Genomic DNA, 9,980 nt, shown 5'->3' on the forward strand with positions numbered 1-9,980 from the left:
GGACTAATTGCATAAAATTCTAGCTTTCTAGATCTTGTTATTAAAATACTAAGATAAAAATATATGCTCACATACTATCCACTTAACTCTGATGATGATGTCAATCCTAGGAATCAAATCTTTTATTAACATGAGAGCAGTGATTACAGGATTACTAGATTGTCTACAGAATGTATTTACAGAATAGTTAACGGTTGAGATTGGAAACAATATCTTGAGATCCTCCAGTCTCACCTTTTGCTCAAACCAAAATGTTTACTGCAGAGCTATACAGACAAAAATCAGTCTTCTGATTAAAAAAAAATAAAAAAATACACCTATCAATTCAGGCACAATTAACATTTACAAGACACTTCACTATCAGAGGATGAAATTGCCACTGAAAAATTCAGCCACTCCAGAGAGCCTAAACTATCTCATGTGCCTGGTATTTGGATACTGATAAGGCTAATAAGAGATAGTAAACTTTGCTCTCAAGTTCAACCATTATTTCTTATTTCATTGTCCCTTCTTCCTTCTGCCTCTTCCGCAAGTCATCTTCATGCTCTAGATGTTTATTCAAGATTAAATATTTATCTAAATCTCTATTTTACTATTTGATAGTGCAGTACGTTTCATCACCTTTTTTTCCTGAACTTTCTTTCTCCTGTCTTTCCCCCAAAAATACTCTCTCAGAATACTGTATATTCTTATTCTACTCAGAGTCTTATGAAAAACAACTGCTATCATCACGTACCCAAATTTGTAAGGTCAATTACAAAAAAATTAAAGAGCGTTTTAAGTTTGGAAGGTATATACATTTCTGAGACTACTGGAAATCTATTAGCTTCACAGTCTAAGCAGGAATTGAAGGCTACATCCCTTAATAATGAAATGGTATTTCTTCCTTTCACTATTTATTACTAGATTTTGAAGGAATCTGTTTCTGTAAAATATTTTCTATGCTTTGTTCGATAACATGATTTCTTTAAATTGACAGCAGATCATTGAAAAGGATCATTCTAGGAAAGGTATTGAAACAGACAGTCCACATCTAAAGGGAGAGCGGGAGATCATGATTCATAGGATAATAAGGAATAAAGGAAAACCATATCTTCTCTTCTTCTGATATAGACTCTTTAAATAGGAAAATTATCCCCTCTGATACTCTGTTATCATCATGTAAAAATTCTAGCAGCAATAAAAATTCTAAGGACTCAGATACTTGATTGTGGAAGATGCTACCATGGAGAACCTGTGTGATAATTTCTAAAACATACCTTTTTCACTTCAGCCTACAATACCAAAAGAATTGAATGAGTCTGGGTGACTTTTTAACTGTATTACTGCAATCTCATCTAAGCCACAATACCTGCCTACACTTCTGCATCTTGGAAACCCCTCTAAATAGATGAGAAAACTGAATTTTTAAGCTATACCCTCCTCCCCCTTATTTTTCTTCTGCTTTCATTTAAAGATGTCTCATCATTAATACCTATCCAGCCTACCGGGCTGTCAGTTGAAAGGTCACCCTTTCACATTTCCACCAGTAGTGAAAATCTCAACCATCTATTTTTCCAACAAATACTTTAACCTTTTTTTCCATTACACTGCTTAAAATCCTGTTTCCTGCAATATATATATACAGATGTACATAACCAGAACACAAGTCATAATCACTGATTCTAGCACTGCTAAAAATTGTAGATAACTGATAGAGTTTGTTCCTCCTTTACTCAGCACCCCACTGTAACACACTTCTTTATATCATTCAGATATTGTCTGTATTTAACTAGAACAGTTAAATTGTGAGATGTTGCGCTTATAAGTATAGCTTTGGGCTCTCAATACTTAGAGGGCATTTAAATGTTAAATAGCATGTTCATCACCTACTTTGAATAAACAGTGAGAGGGATCATTTCACTTTTTTCATAGAGAAGGAATGCTGGCCAGCATAATACGCAGGATTTGTGCATGAGTGAATTTGTGATACTGCTGCCTGGCAGTAGCACACAGAGGATTAAGGGACTAAGTGCTATCTACTAAAATGTTGTAAGCCTGCTGTGACTATAAAGGGCATGCTTCAGAGATCACTCCTTATTTGTGCATATATCTTCTGCTTGTGCCTGCATGGATACACTACTACAATTTCCTTGAAACATACTTAACATTTTTATACAAAGTTGGACTTCTAACTAAAAGAAGAGTAAGTAAACCAAATTACTACTCCATTCATAACAGTTACAGGCTTGGTGATTTACATTAGACATTTTTACTTGAAGACTGAGACTACCCCTGTCTCCAAAACACCACAATCGTTATTATGAAGTACAGAATATAAGCAAAGTTATTGTCTGCAGTCATAAACTAACAGACTGATCTGTTTATCCTGGTTACATTCAAATATCCCAAATGAAAGAAAATGAGAACAGAGTCCAGAAAATTAAACACACTGTCATAACTACAACTGCAGTATACAGAACTCACAGGAATCAAATACTTTTCATTAATACATCTCTCATTTTTAACTTGTCAATATTGTATGTCAAACATAAGTTGTTTTCTCAAGCAGTGAGTGACACATTGTGTTATGAGGCTACAAATTAGTAAGTGCAAACTAACCTATCAATATATCTTCAGTCAAACTATGTAAGTACTAACTTACTGTACTAACTGTACATTTGTCTATGCCATTATAGCTGGTTATCACTTTTCTGACTCAGCCCTGGGAGTCAGACCAAACTCAGAAATGGAGTATAGATGAACTATTCTATGCAGATTTTCAAAATTAACAGAAGCAAATTAAACTTTTCTTTTTTCATTGCAGCATATCAAAATTACAAAAATTATTAGCATCAATGACATCAGTGATCTACTCATCTGCTCTTTCCTTACAAATCATACAAGTACCAACAAAGATGCAGAGTGAAGATAACATGCTTTGGTTAATCATTAGGATAGAATATCTTTCTGAGAGCCTGAATCCTTTTGAAATGTACATACTTTGCACAAATTGACAAATAATGCTGAAAGCACATTTATAAAGTAAAAATTGTACAATTTCTTTGGAAGGAAGGTGCATTTGAATATTGCTACAAAACACCTGCATGTCTATCAAAAAATGATTGCCAGAGTTAATCTTCTGTTATTCTAAAGGGGTAATCATCACTTAAGTGACTGGGGCTGATTCTGCAACTATTACTCATGCAAAAGTTCCAGTTGACTTCAGAGACAGCTCACAGAGACAAGGATTAATTAATATGAATTTCAGGATTAGGGCCAATACCCTTTATCCTAAATGGCTATAAAACAACAGCATAGTTTTATCAGCATCTGTTGGAAATGCATACTTATTTTAAATCCATAATTCTACAAGCCTTTAAATTCATCATTAAAATAAAAGTATTTACGAATACTGTAAATAAATTCTCAGGCTTCAATGGGGATAAAGAAGTAAAAAAGGCAGAGATTCTGAAAGTATTTTGAATGATTTTGGCATTGATTTGACAGCACTTTTGAAATATAACAGTTTTGGCAACAGAAATTTTCTCTTTGATTAGGAGATTAATCCAACTAAGTATCTGTAAACTCTGAGGCTATTATGCATATGTAAATATAGATATAACTGTCTCGTAAGATTTAAAATAGTTTTCAATTGTTTTTGTTTGGATTTTTTGTTTTGTTTTGTTTTATTTTTGGAGGGAAAGGATTAATTTACGGAGTTTTATTTATTTAATTAATTTTTCCAAGATTCTCTTTCCAAGATGACCAACTCTGCTGCCCTCAAGTCTGGAGTCAGCACCATCAGCAGATGAGAGGTTTGAATCTCCTATGGGCACTTAGACCAATGACTGCTGAAGTGTTTTACAGTCTTCACCTGTCTTGTCTCTCCAGTCAGCGCTGAACAGTGATTGCAGCAGAGCACCACAGGAATCACTGATTGCAGCATGAATCTAAAGGTCTAATCCATCATTACAGTAATTACACCTTTTTCTTTCTCTCTCATTCCTCAGCAGAAAAGGTTTTTGTTGACTGAAGGCCCTATTCTTTATGCTACCACATCTTGCATTTCAGATTAGCTCTAGACTAGAACACTGAAGGCATATGGAAGAGGAATCAGGGTGCACAGACACCACTGTATCTGAATATTACTCAAGAATACTTCTCATAGAGACTACATCTGTGCACATTTTTATGCATGCGGTGCCCCAATATATATATAGAAAGTTGAAAAAGAAAATAGAAATTATTTTAATTACCATTAGCTAAAACAGAAGGGTAACGAGCTATACCAAAGTTCCAATGCGTATTCCTTTAGTAACTTTATAGAACAATTTATGATGCACACACTAGGAATATTTTATGCTTTTTTCCTCTCAATTCACATTTTGAGATTTTAATTATAGTTTGATTTTCCTTATAATTTTGTCCTTTTCTGTTCACTGTTTGAAAATATGGAAAGTGAAGGAATCACTGCTATCACTGGATGTACGTGGAAGACAAATGTTTCTACAGATACAATGGAGATGTACAATGCATCTCTAATGTGTACTTTGGTTATATTATATGATCACATTTGAATATGTACTATAATTAATGGAAACTGTTTCCTGTTTTAATGATTAAAATTATGGAAACTCAAAAGCTGGCTCATGCAATAGGACTACATCAAAACTACAGAAAATTGGCTGGTCATTAAGCAGAATGACCAGCACAAGATAATGGAGACATGAGTACAGAAAATGAAACCATGTCCCAGCTCACAGTATGTTACATTTTCTTCTGTATATATAGCCCACAAAAGTTAAACAGCTCCTAACAGCAACATCCTGGTTACCACACTAGAGCATTTAGACTAGTACACAGTATCTGCTATACATTTTGTGGGTTCATTAACTGGCTTTGCCCATACTCGTAGCATTCACATGCTAAGAAATAGAAAATTCCAGTCTATCCAGGCTGCCTCCACATCTATGCAGCATCACAATTCACATATGCTAGGATATACCATTGAACTTCTGCCTCTCAGTAGGAAATCAGTTTGCTACAGTGCACTGCAAGCATTTGGAACAAGAGAAAAGAAAAAAAAAAAGGTTAGGCATTTTGTTTCTTGTTAATCACTTGATTTGTTGTATTGCCAATGGGCTTTTTATTTGAATTGAGTACGCCTACAGAGTGCAGCACATCCTGCTGACAAAAGTGAGAGTTAGAGCTCTAATATTTGTATACAATCTCAGTGGGAAAGAAATGTGCATGGAAAGCACAGTGGGGAGAAGCTGGAAGTGAGGACAAAATGAAAGAACAGGTCCAATAAAAAGGACAGATGAAAATGAAGAAAAAAACCTGATAAGCATTATTTAAAAAATTGAATTGCTGACGAAGCAAATTACATCTGTTGATATTTATTGAACAGAACCGAAAAAAAAACACCCAAAGCAACAGAATTATTTTAATTGCTCTGAAGACCAGTTCTGCCAAAAAGAAAAGGTGCCAGTACATAAATGCCAATTCCATATTGCAGAATTTGGTGCAGAATGCCACAGACCATCCCACATGCCAAGGAAGTCAAGAATGAATAAATAACTGGAGCCAAGCTTCAGTTTTAATAAAAGCTTTGCCTGGTTTCAGTTTTAACATAACATGTAGAAAATACAGATGCCAAGATGTATTAAACACAACTAAATGAGATAAGTCTTCTGGGCTTCGGACAAGAAGACTTTGATCCATATTCATGTACCGCTCACTGCAGAAAACAAGTAGAACTCCCATTTGTAACATAGCATCTTATTCCTACCAATTTCATTAAGCTTGCTGGGCAAGGTACATTCTACACCATCCTACTGGTCCTTTCCACCTACATACATACATGTTTTCCAGGCAGGAATCAGAATCACAGAATGGCTTAGTCTGGAATGGGAACTTAATGATCACTGAGCCCCAAAACTCCTGCCATGGGCAGGGCTGCCAACCACTACATAAAGGAGATGATTTTTTTGCTGCATCTCAAAATTAAATCTTATCTTTAAGTTTAGATTGCAATGCTAAGTGCTACACTGAAATACTAAAATATAATTGGAAAGAAAAAAACACCCAATAGCTACTAACCTAAGAAAAAGAGTTCCCACAAGAATACTGTTTTATTTTCAGTTACATGTTTTATATTACATTTTATTCCTGTGGAATTCTATTAATTCTTCAATGAGAAAAAGAGAGAGAAAGAAAGAGTCTATGTCTTTTGAGCAGGCATAGCAGTTAGTAGATTGGGGCACTGTTATGAACACAGATGCTGCTGCAGGAACCTGAACAGATGCAGCAGTCCCAGGATTCATCTGAGTTAGCTACAGTAAGTCCAGGCTGTCACAGTTCACTGTTGCTTGTCCTTCAGTTATCTGGGTTAGCTTACCTCATAAATACACCCCATATCAGCAGAACAGAAGATTAAAGCCATGCCAAGAGAAGTGCTGCACTCATAGCTTTGGATGACAGCCTCATGGAGAAGTACTTGGATTTCAAACTTCTCAGACTTACTCAATTAAAAGAAGTTATACCTGCATAAAACCTAAGGAAGGTTGATCTGGAAAATGTGTGATTCAAATTCAGTGCGTAGCATGACTTAGCAAGTCATGAAGGTTTCAGCCAGCACTCAGCAGGTGGATGACAAGTCCAGCCATGTAACCCATCCATCTCTACATGACTTTACCCCATATTCATAAGCCCTTGTGAAAATAAATTCTCAGCTTGGCACTAGGTCTAGGGACTGATGTGTGTTGTGTCCATTACAAGCATTTCAAATGAGAGATCAGTGGAAAAACTCTTGGCTGATGATAACAGTGATTTACTTCTTAGGTAGAAATACAGAGGTAGCAGGTTTACTTAATAGCATATAATAAAAGTGCCAAATATAACATTAACTTGTAAAATGACAATAGCTACTTGAAAAATTTCCACAAGAAAATTCAAGATTACTGTCCAATTAATCAACTAATCAAAAATATTATCTGTGTGTATGCAAAATGAAGCCCATGTCTTGCACTGGTATATCTAGCAGAAATTTACAAGAATGGCAGTTTTCTTCATCATTAACATCTTCTTTGTCAAATACACCTGCTGCCATTTTTCAGTGCCTTGTTTTTAATTCATCCCAGAAGCCTTCTACTTTGCATGCTGGGGAGAAGTTGAAACATTTGAATGTCTGCCACAACCTAAAAATTGACATGTGACAAAAAGTAAAACTGGACTGTGACATATTGGCAACTATGCTATTGAAAGATTCATCAACACGATTTCCTCCACTGGCAAGAGTCAGAAGCCATTGCTAGAAAGCTAATTTCAATTACTCCAATTGTCCTCATGGCAAGCAAGCTGGCAGCTACGTACATTCATTGCACCTTGCAGTTTGTAAAAATGGCTGAGTAGGGGCAGCGATAACACACTTAGCTCTACAAAATACATTGATTACCTTTATCTGTCTGGGAATTGCAGTGGTAGCACTCATCTTTTCAAACCTTAAGCACCACTCACCACTTTCTCTCTATTTTCTTATCGTTACTTACACCGAGGAAGCAGCAGAAATGTCCCAAGAGCAGCAGTGATTGTACCTAAATGAGTACCCCTCTATCTTTCGAGACTGCTGGACAACAATGATAGGTAAAAATCTCACAAGATGCAGAACAAGCAACAGCTGTGCTGAAGTAAGAACTTGCCACAGTCATTGTATGAAGGTTTCCATTTCCGAACTCCTATCAGCACAGATGACAGTGCCAGTAATTGCAGTTTTCTATGGGCATCTTTATACATTTTAGAAAAGTGACATATATGGAAAGTGCTATAGAAGTGTGAAATATCACGAGAATACATTCTTCTTAGTTGATGGTTGCTTTATATGGAATTTTTCTATTAAAAAATATAAAAGAAGATTAATTATAACAAACTGTAATCAGTGCTGTTAAATACACAATGTTAACACATTTGACAGAGATTCGTATCTTTTTATCTAGAAATTACTGTGGTAGAATTAAACCCTATATTTTAACCTATATGTTACATTATTAAGATTCAGTAACATGTATTCTACTCCAAGGCCAGTTGTCTTACCATTAGTTTGTTCAAGAGCAGCTATGCTTTGGAGATGGCCAGTCAAGTCTCTGGGGGCATGAGTTTAGAAGACTGAAAAAGATTTCACTAATATTCTCCTCAATACCTTTTAGTTACATTTTCCATTCAGTATTTTGCTTGGTTTTTGGAACAGGCCAGAAAAGAAAATGTAGAAAATCAGATACAACTGTACATCAATAAGCACTGATATAATTTAAGAGTAATCTCAGGAAAGAAACAAATTACATACATTTCCAGCATCTATATCAGCAGGATTTCTGTGGTAAAGCATTCTATTGAACTATATTTTCATATGTGAATAGAGATGCAAAAAAATCATGTAGTAGTAAAATCTCATCTTTTAAATTTGTTAATTACTGTTGTAATGCTTCTTTTATATTTTGTATTTTTTTTAATACTATTCATCTTGTACACCCATCTTTGCAGTGTTCTAAATTATCACCAAATTAGGTAATAATGTCTGATATTAAATTAAAGTGCTCTATTTTTTTCCCCCAGTTTGAGAATGATCACATTTATACAAGAAATCTACAGTTTGGAGCCAAAAGGTTAGAGCTTTATTGGTTTCATGCTATCTAATGGTTAACCATTGAAAACTTCGATACATAAAATGGTTCACTTACCTCAGACCGAACATTAATCTACCACATCAGCCTTTGAAAGGGTCAAAATTTATGATGATGTTATTTGATTTACAGACAGATTATTACTACCCATATTTTCTTATTAAAGAAAATCCCAACGCTGCAAAATAGAATTGTAAGAGGATTTAACTATAATTGTAGCATTATCTTTATCTTGCAAAACCTAATGCCGTGAAAGGTTAATAATGCACGTATTCCTATTCAAATATCATTAAACCTATTCATATGATTAGGCACTCCCTGCAGAATTGGAGCTAAGGTCTTGATCCTGCATATTCTTGAAGAGAATGATGCTTTGCACGAATGCAGCAGGCTATCTGTAGACTGTCAAGAAACTGCAGGGTTGGGTTCTAAATCTCAATAATTAATCCATCCTTCTTTGTACTTGAGATTTTGAGTTTAGTCAGTTACTATATACTGAATAAAATCCACACTTCAATATTTACATTGCGTTAATGTAGTAAGAATGGCATGAAAATGAAGAAAGAAATGGTTGAAGCCTATCCCTAAGTTTAAGTAAATAACAAATGATGCCAAAAAGATGTTTTGTGTACACTGAGAGGAACAAATGAAGAAACGTACCTTGTTAATACTGAGCCAGTATTTGGTTATTCAATATAATCCATGTAGAAAAGAAAACTTCCAAAACCAATCTACATAGAGATACGTACGATTATGTTAAGACTCCTGTGGCAATATAGATAATATATTTTTGCCACCATCTGAAAAAGTAATTTCAAATCTCATTTTTCTCTCAGCATCCCTGGCACAAAATATTTGGCTGCTCCTAAAAGCTGATGCAGAATGAGGCTTAAATGCATTCTCTTGATTTCAGGCTTAAATTCAAATGCTGAAAAAGTACCTATTCAAAAATAAAATTTCCCAATTTCTATTTTTGACATTTTAAAAGCACATGTCTCTTTCAAAATTCTTCCCATTACATGGAGGAAGCAGACTTTGTTAGGGATAAAGGGAAAATGATGTGCAAGTACATCAGGTAAAATTCTAAGGACATTTCAACATTCATAGGCTATAAAACATTGGTATGCAACTGTTTCTCACCACTGCTGAGAAAGCAGCTAAAGCCACACTGTATTTTAAGGGGGAAAAAAGTGCTTTATACAGTACGCATCTAAAAGAAAATGTTCCTTTTTTTTTTATTTTCCCCCCAATGGCATTGCTGCAATTGATCTAAAAGGTCTTGAATCTTCAGGCTTCTTGTGGCATTTTAGGCAAGACTGA

General features: G+C 34.9%; 1 protein-coding gene across 1 annotated transcript in view; it reads right to left on the bottom strand.

The window, feature by feature from the left end:
* The window catches only part of LOC100543833 (adhesion G protein-coupled receptor A3), a 214,922-nt gene that overhangs the window by 129,977 nt on the left and 74,965 nt on the right, over positions 1-9,980 (bottom strand). The gene's annotated exons all lie outside the window — the stretch shown is intronic.

This window comes from Meleagris gallopavo, chromosome 8 (genome assembly GCF_000146605.3).
Source record: "Meleagris gallopavo isolate NT-WF06-2002-E0010 breed Aviagen turkey brand Nicholas breeding stock chromosome 8, Turkey_5.1, whole genome shotgun sequence".
Classification (NCBI taxonomy): Eukaryota; Metazoa; Chordata; class Aves; order Galliformes; family Phasianidae; genus Meleagris; species Meleagris gallopavo.